This window comes from Triticum dicoccoides, chromosome 4B, assembly GCF_002162155.2.
Source record: "Triticum dicoccoides isolate Atlit2015 ecotype Zavitan chromosome 4B, WEW_v2.0, whole genome shotgun sequence".
In the NCBI taxonomy this organism is placed as follows: domain Eukaryota; kingdom Viridiplantae; phylum Streptophyta; class Magnoliopsida; order Poales; family Poaceae; genus Triticum; species Triticum dicoccoides.
Window position 1 is genome coordinate 40,754,252 of NC_041387.1, and position 21,832 is coordinate 40,776,083.

The 21,832-nt window shown below is 46.1% G+C and overlaps 1 pseudogene; it reads right to left on the minus strand.

Annotated features, from left to right (window-relative positions):
* Positions 1 to 1,977: 1,977 nt before the first annotated feature.
* On the minus strand, positions 1,978 to 19,033 carry LOC119292479 (annotated as a pseudogene).
* Positions 19,034 to 21,832: the final 2,799 nt, after the last annotated feature.

The following is a 21,832-nucleotide window of genomic DNA, read 5'->3' on the forward strand; positions in this document are numbered from 1 at the left end:
CTGTGGGCCAGGAGCAAGGTCCATTGGTCCCGGTTCGTGCCTAGAACCGGGACAAATGGGTCCAGACGAACCGGGACCAATGCCCACGAGGCCCCGGCCGGCCCCCTCGGCTCATGAACCGGGTCTAATACCCCCCATGGGTCCCGGTTCGTGAAGAACCGGGACTAATGGGCTGGCCAAGCCCGAGCGATAGCCCTGTTTTCTACTAGTGCACCCTAGAAACTACAGGCAAATCAAACGACAAAGAACAAAATCAACACAGGGAGTCACGAGATTTTAACGTGAAAAATCCCTCCAGCGCAAAGAAAAAAACACACGAACATCAGCCATCAAACTTCACTATATCAAGAGTGTTTACAAGCACCGGAGATTTACAACTAACCAACTTATCCCGTTTGGCGGCTTACAGTGGATATATGTAATAGAGGTGACCTAAGTCAATACTGATCTGCTCCGCTCTGGCCCAAGCCTCCCAGCAACAAGCCAGAGCTCTGGTCGTTAGAAGTTAGTCTTTATCTTTATATATGAATTTAGATCATAACATAAAAAACTCCACCTTTAGATAACTTCCATCTTGTAGTATGAATGAGAATCTTCTCCCTTAACAACAAAGAAAACACTTTCGGCATCAAACAACCGCTAGGGCTAATGATTTATAACATCTAAGTCTGAGCAAAGCTCACACTTAGCAACGCGAACTTGCTTTGTCAGTATATCATCAGAATTATCATGAATACTAGTCTTGCATACCTTCAGTTTACGTTGCTCAACAATGTCTCGAACATAATGGTATTTGACATCAATGTGCTTTGTTCTCTCATGGAACATCTGATTCTTAGTAAGGTATATGTCACTTTGACTATCACAAAATAGATTAATGCAAGAATTATCTCCACAAAGCTCAGTATACAAACATTTCAGCCAAACTAATTCCTTACATGCTTCTACATAGCATGCATTACGCTTCAGTGGTAGACTGGGCAACTACTGGCTCCAACATTGCCCTCCAACTCCACGCACAACCACCAACGGTGAACACTTAACCTGTAAGGGACCTCCTCTTGTCCAAATCGCTGGAAGAAAAATCGGAATCCACATAGCCAGCTAGTCTCTCACAAGTTCCGCCGAATTTCAAACAAGCATTGAAAGTGCCACGAAGGTATGTGAAAATTCACTGAACAACCTTCTAATGTTCTTTATGAGGGTTAGCATCCCAAGCCTCCTGGCGACAGGCCGGAGCTCCATTCTACTCGCAAGAAGTTAGCCCATTATATTTATATATGAATTTGGATCATAACATAACACCCTCTATTAGCGCCGCTGGCGGTTGGCCTCGGCTTCGGTGGCCTTACGCCCAAGGATGCGTGGTGGACCCTACCCATTGCCAACGTGAGGGAGGGACGTCATGCTTCATTTCTAGGTGTTTCCTTGAGTTTGATTAGGGTTTGTGTACTGCTTAAAATGCGTGGCAGCGACTCCCTGAAGATGGAATAACCATCTCCCTACCTAACCCTCCTACTGGCGGCACGACTAATGTCTTCAGAGGGCGTGTGGAGGTGTGTCTCTGACGCACCTTACCTGACCTGGTCGGTGTTGGTCTTCGGTGGATCCACTTGATCCAGTTCCTGTTCACGGGTCTACAGGTTGGATTATTCTAATCGACGCTTCTCTTCATTAACTACGGTTGTTAATCTAGTGTGCTAGTCCCGTGGGACCTTGGCATGATGACTTTCTGACTGTCTACTGCAATAAGTTTTTCCCGGATCTAGTGAGGGGGGGTGTGATGACGACGACACGGATTCGGCTCGCTCAAGTGCTTGTAGTCGTTGTTAGGTGGTCTACAGACGTGTGTATTTTGTATTACTTGCGTTTTTTATAGTGCCAAATAATTACATCAGAAGTAAAAAAAGTCAGACAATGATAGCTAGTGTGTGTACGTGCGCGTCTTACTCTTTCCATACAATCAAGCATAATCTGTCATGTGCCGCCTGTAAGCTGAGATGCACAAACTAATGAAGAATCAATTGCTGTCGTGAATGTCGTGACGGGCATCTTTGCCGGAAGGCTTGGCAGAGGTGCCTCAAAGCATAGCACGCTGACCGCTTGCTTGATGGACGGCCTCAAGCTCCGGTCAGGGTGCGCGCACCAGAGCCCGACCACCATCACGCACTCCATCTCCTGGTCATTGAACTCCAGGTTGAGCTGTGCATCGGCCAGCTCAAGGGTCCTTCCACTTCCCCATGAATCCAGACCCATTGCACTAGATGAATGACATCCTCTCGTCCCCGAGCAACTGTGGACCGCTTGCCAATGGCGATCTCAAGCATGACGCCGCCGAAGCTGTAGACATCGGACTCTGTGTTGGTCCTTCCAGTGACCATGCACTCAGGGTCCATGTAGCCCACTGTTCCTGCCAGACCTGTCGTGTATGGTCCTCGACCGTGGTCGACAAGTCGTGCGAGCCCAAAATCACAAAGTTTGGCACAAAATGACGCGTCCGACATGATGTTGCTTGGCTTGATGTCACGGTGCAGAACACATTGCTCCCAATCTTGATGCAGGTACAAAAGCGCGGACCCTAAACCCAGCATGATCTCATACCTAAAAATAGCACAAAACCAAAATAAATTAAAACATATTAGTTCAGATAGATAAGCTTGATGGTTAATACTTACACATACTAGTATATTACAGACCAGCTATCGTGTGTATACGCACCTGAGTGGCCACGATAATATGGTGTTTGAACTGTAAAGGTGAGTATCTAGGCTTCCATGGGGCATAAGATCGTAGACAAGCAAGAGTTCGCCGTCGCCATGGCACCAACCAATGAGTTGTACTAGGTTTTGGTCTCTCAACCGGCTAATGATCTTCACTTCTGAGATGTACTCCTTCCTCCATTGCTTGGAGGTCTTGGACACTCTTTTTATAGCCACCTCAACTTTAAGCTCCTTCAAGAATCCTTTGTAAATCGAACCGAAACCACCTTCACCCAGCTTCTTGCCGTCAGAGAAGTTGCTGGTGGCGGCGGCAAGATCGCTATAGCGAAACCGCTTGGGCCCAGTCCCTTTCTCAAAGTCATCTTCCAATGGATCATCATCGTCAAAAGTATCTACTTGTCTTGCCATGTGATTTCGCCTCCGACAGCGCAAAAGGAAACAAATCAAGAGACTCGATGAGATGATGAACACAACGACGACACCAGCAAACACGCCGGTCACCAGTTGCTTCCAGCTCCTAGTCCGGCCGGTAGCAAGTGGCGGAGCTTTTGAACGAGAAAAACACCACATTACCATCAATGAGTTATCTTCGGCAATTGGGTCGAGAGAGAAGATAACCAGTAAAAAATCGGAAAAAAAATAATAGCACCGAAGTTACTAACCTCCTGATCCTGGTGGGAGATTGGACGACGGTGGCTGTGCAAGTGGCAGCGGAAGAGTGACACAAAGGAAGTCGCCGATGTTGTATATGGCATAGCAGCTGTAGCACTTTATCAAACCACCGGTGTTGCTAGGGAACACACTGGAGTGGTTTGACACCAATTCGACAAGGCACCTGCTGTTGGAAATATGAGCAATTTACCAAATGATTTTATTAACAGAAATACTAGATAAAGCACGACTAGTATAACAGTGATAAAATAAATCATGCGATTTGACAAAGAGAAGGTAAACAACATCTGCATATGTGAACTAGAACTGAGCACATCTAGAACAGACACTATAGCAAGAAGTTGTGACAGAACCTCGAACATGAAGAGTATGAGAATGTACAGAATGGGAGCAGATGCACCGGTCTTGGGGTCGGTGTCCTTGCCAGCCATATCGTCAAGCAGGTTGTCGACGTCGGGGAAGAAGTCGTCGTCGGGGAAGTAGTCGTCGGAGTCCGGGGCGTCCGTGACGAAGAAGTCAGTAGTCGCGCTGAGCGCTCCCCAAAAACCTTATCACCCTTCTCCCGTACATGACTCAAAAGGTGCGGTTCCGGAGGCCTACTGTCCCGACCTGCGGTGCACGCCACAAGCCGTGATGGGGAAGAACGTAGCATCAGCGCAGTGCTCAGGAACTTGTGGCGAGAGGAAGAAGAGGTTCTGGTGCGTCTCTCTGAGAGGAGCGACCTCCCTTTTATAGGCGCAAGAGAAGGAGGCGAGAGGCTGCGTCGGGAGCTGAAGAGAATGAGGGAGATGAAACGAACATGCAGCAGGCGAAGAGGTGCGCTGTTCGTATTCAATCTCCACTATAGAAAAATGTTTCAGCTTCCGTGTGACCTTTCATATACCCGTCGTGCGTGGCAAAAATTTAGACATCGGCTCGGCTCATTCCCGCAACCCGCGGCGCGGCGCGGCGCCTCGTGACGAGGTGTGGCCTGGCGAGGCGGGCGACGGAGGTGGAGCGCGCGTGGATGTCCCTCTTGTTCTCATGCTCATGCATGTGGGGAAAGAGCCTCCCTTATAAAGAGGTCCAACTCCTTCTAAACTAGCAATGTGGGACTAAACTTTAGTTCCACCTCTTGCCTTGCATGAATGGGCTGCGTGGGCCTCTAGGATTTATTAGGAATTTCTGAAACTACTATTGGTCTAGGTCCTGAAATAGACAAAATTCCAGCAATCCCCCACCAGATCCCAGAGGCACACAAAATTTGCCTTTGGTTCCAAAACACTGTTTTATATACCGGTACTGTAGTGAAGACTGTTAAGTTGAACTTCCACCTAGAACTCTATGCTACACTAGTAAGCAACTTGAACAGTGGACTAGGCCTTGAACTACAAGTTTTTTGCGAATCTAGCTTCACACAAAGCCTTGACCGATACGTGGCTACCGTGGGTCTTCCCCGCGGGTGGAGCTTATACGTCATACTCCGAGACCTTTCATGAGTTTATTAGAGAGAATCCTACTCTCATAGATTGCGACGTTTAACCATTAGACTCATATAGGTGCATTCTTCCAAAGATGTTCTGTAGGACAACATCTCTGCTTCACAGAGCCACTTAGAACACATTAAGATATACATCAACCTGCCATGCAGATTAGGAGAGTATTGCATCTCCATGGAGTACTCTCCTCCTAGTTGACCAACAGCTTGTCTTCCACATCTAATTCACGGGATCTCCGATCACAAAGAATAGGTTACCACTGTGAACAACTCATATTGTGGGTCTCATACCCATCTCCCTCGATGCATTATCTATCACATTACGTGATAGACCCTTAGTGAAAGGATCTGCCAGATTTTTAGATGTTTGGATATAATCCAATCCAATAACTCCGGAGTTTCTCATTTTTCTGACAGACTTTAACCTTCTCTGTGTTGGAAATATGCCCTAGAGGCAATAATAAAAGCATTATTATTATATTTCCTTATTCATGATAATTGTCTTTTATTCCGGCTATAATTGTATTATCCGGAAATCGTAATACACGTGTGAATACATAGACCATAACATGTCCCTAGTGAGCCTCTAGTTGACTAGCTCGTTGGTCAACAGATAGTCATGGTTTCCTGACTATGGATATTAGATGTCATTGACAACGGGATCACATCATTAGGAGAATGATGTGATGGACAAGACCCAATCTTAAGCATAGCACAAGATCGTGTAGTTCGTTTTGCTAGAGCTTTTTCAAAGTCAAGTATCTCTTCCTTAGACCATGAGATCGTGTAACTCCCGGATACCGTAAGAGTGCTTTGGGTGTACCAAACGTCACAACGTAACTGGGTGACTATAAAGGTGCACTACAGGTATCTCTGAAAGTGTCTGTTGGGTTGACACAGATCGAGACTGGGATTTGTCACTCCGTATGACGGAGAGGTATCTCTGGGCCCACTCGGTAATGCATCATCATAATGAGCTCAAAGTGACCAAGTGTTTGGTCACGGGATCATGCATTACGGTACGAGTAAAGTGACTTGCCGGTAACAAGACTGAACGAGGTATTGGGATACCGACGATCGAGTCTTGGGCATGTAACGTACCGATTGACAAAGGGAATTGTATACGGGGTTTGATCGAATCCTCGACATCGTGGTTCATCCGATGACATCATCGAGGAGCATGTGGGAGCCAACATGGGTATCCAGATCCCGCTGTTGGTTATTGCCCGAGAACCGTCTCGGTCATGTCTACGTGTCTCCCGAACCCGTAGGGTCTACACACTTAAGGTTCGGTGACGCTAGGGTTGTATGAATATGAGTATGCAGCAAACCGAATGTTGTTCGGAGTCCCAAATGAGATCCCGGATGTCACAAGGAGTTCCGGAATGGTCCAGAGGTAAAGATTTATATATAGGAAGTCTTATTTTGGTCGCCGGAAAAGTTTCGCACTTTATCGGTATTGTACCGGGAGTGCCGAAAGGGGTCCGGGGGTCCACCGGGGGTCCACCTGCCCCGGGGGCCACATGGGCTGTAGGGGGTGCGCCTTGGCCTATATGGGCCAAGAGCACCAGCCCCAAGAGGCCCATGCGCCAAGAAGACTTGGAGAGGGGAGAGTCCAAAGAGGGGAAGGCACCTCCGAGGTGCCTTGGGGAGGATGGACTCCTCCCCCCCTCTTGGCCGCACCCCTTCCTTGGAGGAAGGGGCAAGGCTGCGCCATCCCCCCTCTCTTGCGCCTATATAAAGGGAGGGGAGGGAGGGGTGGCCGCAACCATAAGCCCTGGCGCCTCCCTCCTCCCTGCAACACCTCCTCCTCCTTCCGTAGTTGCTTAGAGAAGCCCTGCCCAAGTTCTGCTGCATCCACCACCACGCCGTCGTGCTGCTGGATCTTCATCAACCTCTCCTTCCCCCTTGCTGGATCAAGAAGGAGGAGACGTCATCCGCTCCGTACGTGTGTTGAACGCGGAGGTGCTGTCCGTTCGGCACTAGGTCATCGGTGATCTGAATCACGGCGAGTACGACTCCATCAACCCCATTCCATTGAACGCTTCCGCACACGATCTACAAGTGGTATGTAGATGCAATCACTCTCCCATGACTCGTTGCTAGATGAACTCATAGATGGATCTTGGTGAAACCGTAGGAAAAATTTTAATTTTCTGCAACGTTCCCCAACAGTGGCATCATGAGCTACGTCTGTGCGTAGTTCTCTATTGCACGAGTAGAACACAATTTTGTTGTGGGCGTAGATCTTGTCAACTTGCTTGCCGCTACTAGTCTTATCTTGCTTCAGCGGTATTGTGGGATGAAGCGGCCCGGACCAACCTTACATGTACGCTTACGTGAGACCGGTTCCACCGACTGACATGCACTAGTTGCATAAGGTGGCTGGCAGGTGTCTGTCTCTCCCACTTTAGTTGGAGCGGATTCGATGAAAAGGGTCCTTATGAAGGGTAAATAGAAGTTGACAAAATCACGTTGTGGTTATTCGTAGGTAAGAAAACGTTCTTGCTAGAACCCAATTGCAGCCACGTAAAAGATGCAACAACAATTAGAGGACGTCTAACTTGTTTTTGCAGGAATTGTCATGTGATGTGATATGGCCAGAAGTTGTGATGAATGATGAATGATATATTGTGATGTATGAGATCATGTTCTTGTAATAGGAATCACGACTTGCATGTCGATGAGTATGACAACCGGCAGGAGCCATAGGAGTTGTCTTTATTTTTGTATGACCTGCATGTCATTGAAGAACGCCATGTAAACTACTTTACTTTATTGCTAAACGCGTTAGTCATAGAAGTAGAAGTAGTCGTTGGCGTGACAACTTCATGAAGACACGATGATGGAGATCATGATGATGGAGATCATGGTGTCATGCCGGTGACAAGATGATCATGGAGCCCCGAAGATGAAGATCAAAGGAGCTATATGATATTGGCCATATCATGTCACTACTTTATATAATTGCATGTGATGTTTATTATGTTTTATGCATCTTGTTTACTTAGAACGACGGTAGTAAATAAGATGATCCCTTACAACAATTTCAAGAAGTGTTCTCCCCTAACTGTGCACCGTTGCTAAAGTTCGTCGTTTCGAAGCACCACGTGATGATCGGGTATGATAGATCCTTACGTTCACATACAACGGGTGTAAGACAGTTTTACACATGCAAAACACTTAGGGTCAACTTGACAAGCCTAGCATGTACAGACATGGCCTCGGAACACGGAGACCGAAAGGTCGAACACGAGTCGTATGGAAGATACGATCAACATGAGAATGTTCACCGACGATGACTAGTCTGTCTCACGTGATGATCGGACACACCCTAGTCGACTCGGATCGTGTAACACTTAGATGACTAAGGGGATGTCAAATCTGAGTGGGAGTTCATTAAATAATTTGATTAGATGAACTTAATTATCATGAACTTAGTCTAAAATCTTTGCAAAATATGTCTTGTAGATCAAATGGCCAACGCTCATGTCAACATGAACTTCAACGCGTTCCTAGAGAAAACCAAGCTGAAAGATGATGGCAGCAACTATACAGACTGGGTTCGGAACCTTAGGATCATCCTCATAGCTACCAAGAAAGCATATGTCCTTGAAGCACCGTTAGGTGACCCACCTGCTCTCCCAGCACTGCAAGACGATTTGAACGTTTGGCAGACACGTGCTGATGATTACTCCCTCGTTCAGTGCGGCATGCTTTACAACTTAGAACCGGGGCTCCAAAAGCGTTTTGAGCATCACAGAGCATATGAGCTGTTTGAGGAGCTGAAACTAGTTTTCCAAGCTCACGCCCGGGTCGAGAGATATGACATCTCCGACAATTTCTATAGTTGTAAGATGGAGGAAAATAGTTCTGTCAGTGAGCACATACTCAAGATGTCTGGGTTGCACAACCGTATGACCCAGCTGAATATTAACCTACCTGATGAGGCGGTCATTGACAGAATCCTTCAGTCGCTCCCACCAAGCTACAAGAGCTTTGTGATGAACTACAATATGCAGGGGATGGTAAAGACCATTCCTGAAGTATTCTCTATGCTGAAGTCAGCAGAGGTTGAAATCAAGAAAGAACATCAAGTGTTGATGGTCAATAAGACCACTAAGTTCAAGAAGGGCAAGGGTAAGAAGAACTTCAAGAAGGACGGCAAGGAGGTTGCCGCGCCTGGTAAGCCAGTTACTGGGAAGAAGTCAAAGAATGGACCCAAGCCTGAGACTAAGTGCTTTTATTGCAAGGGGAAGGGTCACTGGAAGCGGAACTGCCCCAAATACTTAGCGGATAAGAAGGCCGGCAACACCAAAGGTATATTTGATATACATGTAATAGATGTGTACCTTACCAATACTCGTAGTAACTCCTGGGTATTTGATACCGGTGCCGTTGCTCATATTTGTAACTCACAGCAGGAGTTGCGGAATAAGCGGAGACTGGCGAAGGACGAGGTGACGATACGCGTCGGGAATGGTTCAAAGGTCGATGTGATCGTCGTCGGCACGCTACCTCTACATTTTCCCACGGGATTAGTTTTAAACCTCAATAATTGTTATTTAGTGCCAAGTTTGAGTATGAACATTGTTTCTGGATCTCGTTTAATACTAGATGGCTACTCATTTAAATCCGAGAATAATGGTTGTTCTATTTATATGAGAGATATGTTTTATGGTCATGCCCCGATGGTCAATGGTTTATTCTTAATGAATCTCGAACGTAGTGTTACACATATTCATAGCGTGAATACCAAAAGATGTAAAGTTGATAACTATAGTCCCACATACTTGTGGCACTGCCGCCTTGGTCACATTGGTGTCAAGCGCATGAAGAAGCTCCATGCTGATGGACTTTTAGAGTCTCTCGATTATGAATCATTTGACACATGCGAACCATGCCTCATGGGCAAAATGACCAAGACTCCGTTCTCCGGAACAATGGAGCGAGCAACCAACTTGTTGGAAATCATACATACCGATGTGTGTGGTCCAATGAGTGTTGAGGCTCGCGGAGGATATCGTTATGTTCTCACTCTCCCAGATGACTTGAGTAGATATGGGTATGTCTACTTGATGAAACACAAGTCTAAGACCTTTGAAAAGTTCAAGGAATTTCAGAATGAGGTAGAGAATCAACGTGACCGAAAGATAAAATTCTTACGATCGGATCGTGGAGGAGAATATTTAAGTCACAAATTTGGTACACACTTAAGAAAATGTGGAATCGTTTCACAACTCACGCCGCCTGGAACACCTCAGCGTAACGGTGTGTCCGATCGTCGTAATCGCACTCTATTGGATATGGTGCGATCTATGATGTCTCTTACCGATTTACCGCTATCATTTTGGGGATACGCTCTAGAGACAGCTACATTCACTTTAAATAGGGCACCGTCTAAATCCGTTGAGACAACACTGTATGAATTATGGTTTGGGAAGAAACCTAAGCTGTCGTTTCTAAAAGTTTGGGGATGCGATGCTTATGTCAAGAAACTTCAACCTGAAAAGGTCGAACCCAAGTCGGAAAAATGCGTCTTCATAGGATACCCCAAAGAAACCATTGGGTATACCTTCTACTTAAGATCCGACGGCAAGATCTTTGTTGCCAAGAACGGATCCTTTCTGGAAAAAGAGTTCTCTCAAAAGAAGTAAGTGGGAGGAAAGTAGAACTCGATGAAGTACTACCTCTTGAACAGGAAAGTAGTGCAGCTCAGGAAAATGTTCCTGTGATGCCTACACCAACTGAGGAGGAAAATAATGATGATGATTAAGGTACTTCGGATCAAGTTGCTACTGAACTTCGTAGGTCCACAAGGACACGTTCCGCACCAGAGTGGTATGGCAACCCTGTCCTGGAAATCATGTTGTTAGACAACGGTGAACCTTCGAACTATGAAGAAGCGATGGCGGGCCCAGATTCCAACAAATGGCTAGAAGCCATGAAATCCGAGATAGAATCCATGTATGAAAACAAAGTATGGACTTTGACTGACTTGCCCGATGATCGGCGAGCGATAGAAAACAAATGGATCTTTAAGAAGAAGACGGACGCAGATGGTAATGTCACCATCTATAAAGCTCGACTTGTCGCTAAGGGTTATCGGCAAGTTCAAGGGATTGACTACGATGAGACTTTCTCTCCCGTAGCGAAGTTTAAGTCCGTCCGAATCATGTTAGCAATTGCCGCATACTATGATTATGAGATATGGCAGATGGACGTCAAAACGGCATTCCTTAACGGGCATCTTAAGGAAGAACTGTATATGATGCAGCCGGAGGGTTTTGTCGATCCTTAGAATGCTAACAAAGTATGCAAGCTCCAGCGATCCATTTATGGGCTGGTGCAAGCATCTCGGAGTTGGAACATTCGCTTTGATGAAATGATCAAAGCATTTGGGTTTATGCAGACTTATGGAGAAGCCTGCGTTTACAAGAAAGTGAGTGGGAGCTCTGTAGCATTTCTCATATTATATGTAGATGACATACTTTTGATGGGAAATGATATAGAATTCTTGGACAGCATTAAGGCCTACTTGAATAAGTGTTTTTCAATGAAGGACCTTGGAGAAGCTGCTTATATATTAGGCATCAAGATCTATAGAGATAGATCGAGACGCCTCATAGGTCTTTCACAAAGCACATACCTTGATAAGATTTTGAAGAAGTTCAAAATGGATTAGTCCAAGAAGGGGTTCTTGCCTGTATTGCAAGGTGTGAGATTGAGCTCGGCTCAATGCCCGACCACGGCAAAAGATAAAGAAGAGATGAGCGTCATCCCCTATGCCTCAGCCATAGGATCTATTATGTATGCCATGCTGTGTACCAGACCTGATGTAAACCTTGCCGTAAGTTTGGTAGGAAGGTACCAAAGTAATCCCGACAAGGAACACTGGACAGCGGTCAAGAATATCCTAAAGTACCTGAAAAGGACGAAGGACATGTTTCTCGTTTGTGGAGGTGACGAAGAGCTCGTCGTAAAGGGTTACATCAACGCTAGCTTCAACACAGATCTGGATGACTCTAAGTCACAAACCGGATACGTGTATATGTTGAATGGTGGAGCAGTAAGCTGGTGCAGCTGCAAGCAGAGCGTCGTGGCGGGATCTACATGTGAAGCAGAGTACATGGCAGCCTCGGAGGCAGCGCAGAAAGCAATTTGGGTGAAGGAGTTCATCACCGACCTAGGAGTCATACCCAATGCGTCGGGGCTGATCAAACTCTTCTGTGACAACACTGGAGCCATTGCCCTTGCCAAGGAGCCCAGGTTTCACAAGAAGACCAGGCACATCAAGCGTCGTTTTAACTCCATCCGTAAAAATGTTCAAGATGGAGACATAGATATTTGCAAAGTACATACGGATCTGAATGTCGCAGATCCATTGACTAAACCTCTCTCGCGAGCAAAACATGATCAACACCAGAACTCTATGGGTGTTCGATTCATCACAATGTAACTAGATTATTGACTCTAGTGCAAGTGGGAGACTGTTGGAAATATGCCCTAGAGGCAATAATAAAAGCATTATTATTATATTTCCTTGTTCATGATAATTGTCTTTTATTCATGCTATAATTGTATTATCCGGAAATCGTAATACACGTGTGAATACATAGACCATAACATGTCCCTAGTGAGCCTCTAGTTGACTAGCTCGTTGGTCAACAGATAGTCATGGTTTCCTGACTATGGACATTAGATGTCATTGACAACGGGATCACATCATTAGGAGAATGATGTGATGGACAAGACCCAATCTTAAGCATAGCACAAGATCGTGTAGTTCGTTTTGCTAGAGCTTTTTCAATGTCAAGTATCTCTTCCTTAGACCATGAGATCGTGTAACTCCCGGATACCGTAAGAGTGCTTTGGGTGTACCAAACGTCACAACGTAACTGGGTGACTATAAATGTGCACTACAGGTATCTCCGAAAGTGTCTGTTGGGTTGACACGGATCGAGACTGGGATTTGTCACTCCGTATGACGGAGAGGTATCTCTGGGCCCACTCGGTAATGCATCATCATAATGAGCTCAAAGTGACCAAGTGTTTGGTCACGGGATCATGCATTACGGTACGAGTAAAGTGACTTGCCGGTAACAAGACTGAACGAGGTATTGGGATACCGACGATCGAGTCTTGGGCATGTAACGTACCGATTGACAAAGGGAATTGTATACGGGGTTTGATCGAATCCTCGACATCGTGGTTCATCCGATGACATCATCGAGGAGCATGTGGGAGCCAACATGGGTATCCAGATCCCGCTGTTGGTTATTGCCTGAGAACCGTCTCGGTCATGTCTACATGTCTCCCGAACCCGTAGGGTCTACACACTTAAGGTTCGGTGACGCTAGGGTTGTATGAATGTGAGTATGCAGCAAACCGAATGTTGTTCGGAGTCCCGGATGAGATCCCGGACGTCACGACGAGTTCCGGAATGGTCCGGAGGTAAAGATGTATATATAGGAAGTCTTATTTTGGTCGCCGGAAAAGTTTCGCACTTTATCGGTATTGTACCGGGAGTGCCGAAAGGGGTCTGGGGGTCCACCGGGGGGTCCACCTGCCCCGGGGGGCCACATGGGCTGTAGGGGGTGCGCCTTGGCCTATATGGGCCAAGAGCACCAGCCCCAAGAGGCCCATGCGCCAAGAAGACTTGGAGAGGGGAGAGTCCAAAGAGGGGAAGGCACCTCCGAGGTGCCTTGGGGAGGATGGACTCCTCCCCCCCTCTTGGTCGCACCCCTTCCTTGGAGGAAGGGGCAAGGCTGGGCCCTCCCCCCTCTCTTGCGCCTATATAAAGGGAGGGGAGGGAGGGGTGGCCGCAACCATAAGCCCTGGCGCCTCCCTCCTCCCTGCAACACCTCCTCCTCCTTCCGTAGTTGCTTAGCGAAGCCCTGCCAAAGTTCTGCTGCATCCACCACCACGCCGTCGTGCTGCTGGATCTTCATCAACCTCTCCTTCCCCCTTGCTGGATCAAGAAGGAGGAGACGTCATCCGCTCCGTACGTGTGTTGAACGCGGAGGTGCTGTCCGTTCGGCACTAGGTCATCGGTGATCTGAATCACGGCGAGTACGACTCCATCAACCCCGTTCCATTGAACGCTTCCGCACGCGATCCACAAGTGGTATGTAGATGCAATCACTCTCCCATGACTCGTTGCTAGATGAACTCATAGATGGATCTTGGTGAAACCGTAGGAAAAATTTTAATTTTCTGCAACGTTCCCCAACACTCTGAACGTGTCTTGATGACTTCATGTTATCCTTTGAGCTATTCACTTTCGTGATCATAGTCTGACTGTCGCAGTTCATAAGGATACCCGATACAGGTTTCTCAACAAGCGGCAAGTCATTCAAGAGTCGGCGAAGCCAATCTGCTTCGACCGTAGCTGTATCTAGTGTTGTGAGTTGTGCTTCCATTGTTGACCTCGTTAAGCTGGTCTGCTTGCAAGACTTCCAAGAAACAGTGCCATCTCCATGAGTGAATACATATCCGCTCGTGGCCTTTATCTCATCAGCATCGGAGATCCAGTTGGAGTCACTATACCCATCAAGCACCTTTGGGTGCCCAGTGTAGTGAATTCCATAATTCGCAGTGCCTTTCAAATAATGCAAAACTCTCTCTAGAGCTTTCCAATGCAGATCTCCTGGTTTTGAGACAAACTGGCTCAGTTTGCTAACAGCAAAAGAGATGTCAGGTCTTGTAGCACTGGCTAAGTACATAAGCGAGCCAATAATCTATGAATATTTCAATTGGTCTCTAGCAATTCTTCGGTTCTTTAGAATCAACACACTAGCATCATATGGTGTTGGAGAGGGTTTGCAGTCACTGTAGCCAAAGCGACTCAAGATCTTTTCCACATAGTGAGATTGAAGCAATGTAATCCCACCATCATCGTATCTCAATAACTTGATGTTTAGAATGACATCAGCCACTCCTAAATCCTTCATCTCAAAACAGCAAGATAGGAAATCCTTGACCTCCTTAATAACATTCAGATTTCTTCCGAAAATCAGTATGTCATCAACATACAAGCAAAGCATAACTCCCTCGCCCCCACCATGGCGATAGTACACACATTTGTCAGCTTCATTCACAACAAAGCCTGCAGCTGTTAAAGTTCTTTTGAACTTCTCATGCCACTGTTTGGGTGCTTGCTTGAGTACATACAAAGACTTCATCAACTTGCACACTTTCCCTTCCTGACCATCTATTACAAACCCATCTGGTTGTTCCATATAAATTTCCTCGTCCAACTCTCCATTTAGGAAAGCAGTCTTAATGTCCATTTGATGAACGAGAAGACCATGTGAGGCAGCTAGCGAAAGTAGAACTTGAATAGTGGTCAGTCGTGTCACAAGTGAGTAAGTATCAAAGAAGTCTTCACCTTCCTTTTGGGTATAACCCTTAGCCACGAGCCGGGCCTTGTACTTTTCAATAGTACCATCAGGCCTAAGCTTCTTCTTGAATACCCATTTCCATCCTATAGGTTTGCACCCATAAGGACGATCAGTTATCTCCCAAGTTTCATTCGGCAAGATGGAATCCATCTCACTATGAACTGCTTCCTTCCAGTAGTCGGCATCTTCAGATGCATAGGCCTTTGAAATAGAACTGGGAGTGTCATCTATGAGATACATAAGAAAATCATCACCAAAAGACTTTGCAGTCCTCTGTCTCTTGCTCCTAGTAGGAACTTCATTGTTCTCCTCCACAGGACTTTCAAAGTGTTCCATCGAAATGGCAGGTTCAGTAATTGTAACCGGTTCCTGATTCAATGAACTATGCATCTCCTGATTAGATGAGGTAGCCATATCCTTCATGGGAAAGATATCTTCAAAGAAAGTCGCATCATTCGACTCCATGATCGTACCGACATGCATGTCAGGTACCTCAGATTTTACAACCAAGAATCTATAACCAATGATATGAAAAGCATATCCCAGGAAAACACAATCCACCGTTTTTGGTCCCAGCTTCTGCTTCTTTGGAATTGGCACATTGACTTTCGTCAAACAACCCCAGGTTCGTAGATAAGAGAGCTTTAACCTTTTCTTCTCCCATCCTCGAATGGAGTTATCTCTTTGTTCTTTGTGGGAACTCGGTTTAGGACATGACATGCAGTCAATATCGCCTCCCCCCACCATTCCTTAGAGAGACCCGATGTGTCTAACATGGTGTTAACCAAATCAGTTAGAGTACGGTTCTTTCTTTCGGCCACCTCATTTGACTGAGGTGAATAGGGAGGCGTCCTCTCATGAATTATACCATGTTCCGCACAAAAGGAATCAAATTCATTTGAGAAATACTCCCCACCACGATCGGACCTAAGCCTCTTGATCTTTCGATCAAGTTGGTTTTCCACTTAGACTTTATAGATCTTGAAGTAGTTCAAAGCCTCATCCTTAGATTTCAGAAGATACACATGGCAGTATCTGGTGGAGTCATCAATCAGCGTCATAAAATACTTCTTTCCACCTTTTGTCAAAACACCATTCATTTCACATAGATCTGAATGTATGAGCTCTAGTGGTGCAAGATTTCTCGTTTCCGCAGTCACATGAGACTTACGAGGTTGCTTAGCTTGCACACACACTTGACACTTAGATCCCTTGACAGTGGTGAAACTAGGGATTAAGTTTAACTTCGCTAGTCGCGACATGCAACCAACGTTAACATGACAGAGACGTGAATGCGACACATTTGATTCACTATTGTTGCAAACATGATTAACAACTTTATTGCAAACGTCTGATAAGGATAAACAAAACAGGCCTCCTGACTCATAGCCTTTACCAACAAAGGTTCCATACTTGGAAATTACAAATTTATTTGACTCAAAGACAAGCTTGTAGCCATCTCTACACAAAAGAGATCCTCTAACAAGATTTTTATTAACGGAGGGGACATAATGCACGTTCTTCAGTTGCACGATCTTCCCCGAAGTAAACTTCAGATCGACCGTGCCAACACCATGAACAGAAGCACTTGAACCGTTGCCCATCAGCACGGTTGAAGTCCCTGCGGTCTGATAAGACGAAAACATGGAAATATCACTGCATACATGCACAGTAGCACCCGTGTCAATCAACCAATCAGGAGAATGACATATTGAAAGAATAGTGGGAAATATACCATACCCAGCATCCTTCATGTCAGTGTCTCCAATGACAACATTAGCGGTCTTGCCGCCTTTCGCAGGATGACACTTGTCATAGCGATTAGGGCAACTAGGAGCCCAATGATCACGATCCCCACACACATGACAAACACCTTTCTTCTTGTCATTCTTCTTCTTGAAGTTCATGTGCTGCATAGCCTTGTTCTTCCCATCAAACTTTGCTTTACCGTCAAACTTGCCCTTGTTCTTGAACTTGTGGGGCTGGAAGTTCTTCTTCTGTACCAGATTGGCACTAGAACCTCCCTCAATACCTCGAGTATGGTTGTCCTTTGGTCTTGCCTTTTCTTCCACATCAAGAGTACCAACTAGATCCGGAACAGAAAACTCCTGCCTCTTATGCTTCAATGAGGTAGCAAAGTTCCTCCACGTGGGAGGAAGCTTAGTGATGATACCTCCGGCAATAAACTTGTCCGGTAGGATACAATTGAAGTGCTCAAGTTCTCTAGCAAATGACTGTATCTCATGAGCTTGCTCAACCACAGAGCGCTCTTCAGTCATCCTGTAGTCATAGAATTGCTCCATGATGTACAGCTCAGTGTCAGCATCCGAGACCCCATATTTGGCCTCGAGTGCGTCCCACATATCTTTTCCATTATCAATTGACGCATAGGCATCAACAATATTCTCACCAAGAACACTCAAGAGAGCAGCCTTAAACAAGGTATCCATTTTCTGAAAAGCTTCTGCCTGTTGGGCATCTTGCTCTCCTTCAGGTTTGCCAAGAGTGGCGTCATAGCAACTCATGGTTTGAAACCATAAGACTGCTCTCACGCGCCACCTCTTATAGTGGATACCCTCAAACATAGGAGGTCTCATGGAAGCAGCAAAACCACTTGGGGTAAATTGCCTATCATAAGGTTTTTGGATTGTTGGAAATATGAGCAATTTACCGAATGATTTTATTAACAGAAATACTAGATAAAGCATGCCTAGTATAACAGTGATAAAATAAATCATGCGATACTATAGCAAGAAGTTGTGACAGAACCTCGAATAGGAAGAGTATGCGGAATGGGAGCAGATGCACCTGTTTTGGGGTCGGTGTCCTCGCCAGCCATGTCGTCGAGCAGGTTGTCGACGTCTGGGAAGTAGTCGCCGTGACGCGCAAGAGGAGGAGCGCGCGTGGATGTCCCTCTTGTTCTCATGCTTATACATGTGGAGAAAGAGCCTCCCTTATAAAGAGGTCCAACTCCCTCTAAACTAGCAATGTGGGACTAAACTTTAGTTCCACTTCTTGCCTTGCACGAATGGGCTGTATGGGCCTCTAGAATTTATTAGGAAATTCTGAAAACTACTATTGGGCTAGGCCCTAAAATAGACAAAATTCCAGCACCTGCTACACTCGCTCGCGTTAAGGTCCCTCGTGCACTGCACCAGACCATGTATGGTCGTCGGCGACGGCGAGCTGGCCGCGTACGACACGCTCCCGTTGGCGAGCAGCAGCGGCGAACGCGCGGCCTCCGCCGTTAGCTGAGTCAATAGATCCCACCTCGTGCTGTTCATGCCGGCCGGATAGTCCACCTTGGTGTAGTCCCACGAGTAGAAGGCGACGCTGAGGTCGGCGACGGAGACGAAGGAGTCGTTGGAGTAGCGGAGAAGGCACGAGTCATAGGCGCCCTTCATCTACCGGCTGAAGGGGCATGAGTGATGTATCCCGTTGGCCGCGGCGTAGAGGCAGACGCGGCACTGGGTCCAGTTGCGGTCCGCAAAGCACGAGATGAGGCCAAACACCTGGTCCGGCGATTCGCCGGCCGTGCCGTTGTAATAAAAACGGTTGCCGAGGGCACACACCGGGAGGTTGCCCACGAGAGTCAGAAGATTTAGCCGGTACCGGCTATCCCCTGTCTAGTTGCCCGTGGTCGGGCAGTAAGGATGAAGTGGCCAGTATGTCTGTCCCTCTGCTACAATGACGCTGACGCAAGATGCGGACAATACAACGGCGAGGAGAGGCAGGAGAAGGCGCCGCGGAGCTGTTGCCATTGATCGACACTAAGCGCTAGCTGTACAATGAAGGCGCGACATGTAGGTATATGTATGTAATGTAACTACATCGTCATCCTAAAACAAATAATGGCAAAGATAAACAATTTCAGTTGAACACCGATTCAAACGATGCGACCAGAGACAGGGATACGAAGCCTACATAAGTGTGAGGACATGAAGATGCTCCATGTGGAGCCTGCAGGAGCATTTCCTTGCCACATATAGATAACACCAGTGGCGGACGTACAGGGTGGCCAGGGTGGGCCGCGGCCCACCCTGGGATTTTGAGACATCCTATATACCTACACATACTAGTGGGCCAGAAAAAAATGACGGCCCAACACCAGTCGCGCCCGGTTCCTCGTCCCGACACCCTAGTCCCCAACGCACGCCCACGCCCCGCGACCCCCACGCAGCCTCCTCGCCGTTCCTCACTTGCTTGCCGCCAGTCGCGCTCGCACCCCTACCGGTCCTCCTGCCCGCCCGCCCGACCCTCGCCCTGCACGGCTGCGCGCCCCTGCCCCAGCGCTCGGCTGCGCTCCTCGGCCCTCGCCCCTTCCCTGCATGCGCACGGCTGCACTGCTACCGCCGGCCGGCTGTCCGGCGCCCCTGCCCTCGTGGCGTCACTCCGGCTGCAAATCCGGACAGTTTGCTACTTTGCTTGCTCATTAACCAATCTGCAGAAACTAGAATACTTCGATTTAAGGTACCAAAATTCTCAAATTTATGATTTAGGGTTTGTTTTTTTGCCCAATGCTATCCACTACCTTAACACAAACAAAATACCCAATTAGCTTTATTGATAGAAAGTAGTTTTCTTGCTGATTTATTGAAAAATGAAGAGGGTTGGAGACATTATTTCTCTTTCCTAGAGAGAAGCTATGAAAATAGGGAAGAAGAAGAAGGCGGAGAATATGTCGGATGTGGCTGAAGAGCAAACCAGCGAAGTTGTGTGTATGCCGATTGCGAATGAAGAGCAAAGTGAAGAACCAATATTGTCAATGTCGAATGTGACAATAGAGCAAACTGAAGATGTGTCACCGCCATCGCCACCGGTTTATGATTTTAGTCATCTTAAACATGATCATGGGGAAAGCTACCCATTGCAAGTTATCCCGTCAATGGTCAAGATGCAGTTTGAAGAGCATATATCCTTAAAAAGCCATTCAAACCTTATGCACATAACTTTAAAAAAAGAATAACTGGGAGTAGAGAGCGTTCATTCAATCCTTTGTGGCTTCATAATCATAGTTGGCTTGAATATAGTATCAACAAGGAATCTCCATTTTGCTTTTATGTTACTTGTTCAAAGAGAAAAAACTAGTGGTAAGGGTACTAATACATTTACTGATTGTGGTTGGAGTAATTGGAATAGACAGGATGCTCTTCTTAAGCATGTTGCTTGCGTAAAAAGTGTGCACAATTCAGCTCAAGAGAGATATAACTTATTTGTGAATCCTCGTGCAACAATTGATGATCTTTATGTGAAGGTAAATAGTGAGCATCTACGTCTTTACAAGATGAGGATCTTTATGTGAAGGTAAATAGTATTCACTTAAATGCTTGCAGTTTCTTCTTCATCAAGGATTGGCATTTCATGGGCATGATGAAAGTGAACAGTCTAGCAATAGAGGAAACTTCCTTGAGCTATTGAAGTGGCTTGCAGCAAAAAGTGAGGAGGCGAATAAGTATGTTTTGAAGAATGCACCAGGTAACTGCAAATTGACTTCTCATTAGATACAACATCAGCTTATTCAAGGTTGTGCAGTACTTACTAGGAAGCAAATTATTGATCAACTTGGTGATGAGCACTATGCCATTCTAGCTGATGAGTCTAGTGATGTATCACATAAAGAACAACTAGCTTTGTGCTTGCGTTTTGTTGATAAAGTAGGAAGGCCGTGTGAGCACTTTCTTGGAGTTGTTCATGTAAGTGACACTACTTCATTGTCACTTAAGGAAGCAATTGCAACTTTACTTACTGATCATGGTTTGACTATAACTCAAATTCGTGGGCAAGGATATGATGAGGCTAGTAATATGAGAGGGGAAATTAAAGGACTGAAAACATTGATCATGAAAGAGTCACCTTCTGCCTATTCTATTCATTCTTTTGCACATCAACTCCAGCTAGTTCTTGTTGCTGTTGCCAAGGGAAATGATGATTGTGTGTGGTTTTTTGATCGAGTGTCTTTATTACTGAATGTTATTGGAGTGTCTTGTAAGCGTCATGACATGCTTCGAGATGCTAGACTTCACAATATCATGAAACTACTTGAATGTGGTGAGTTACAAACTGGGAGTGGTTTGAATCAAGAGATAGGGTTACCTAGGCCTGGTCATACTCGATGGGGCTCTCATTACAAAACTGTTCTCCACATTATTGCTATGTATCCCACTATCCGTGATGTGCTCATAACTCTTGGACAAGATGCTTCACAAAGAAGTGATTGGCCCAAAATTCATACTATTGTTGGAGTGTTTGAGTCATTTGACTTTATTTTCAATACACACTTTATTTTCAAGTGCCGACTTGATACACCTTGAACTACAACTTGATAACTATATTGATGACATGAGAAATGATGAGAACTTCCAAGGCCTTGGATCTTGTTGATCTCTCGGTTAAGCTTGTTCAAACAGGGAGACACATAGTTCATCATTTGATGTACTTGCTTTTAAAATTGGTATTGATTCTACCAGTGGCAACGGCCAATGTTGAGAGAGCATTTTCTGCCATGAGTATAGTCAAGAGCAAGTTGAGAAATAAGATGGGTGATAGTCTTTTGGATGATT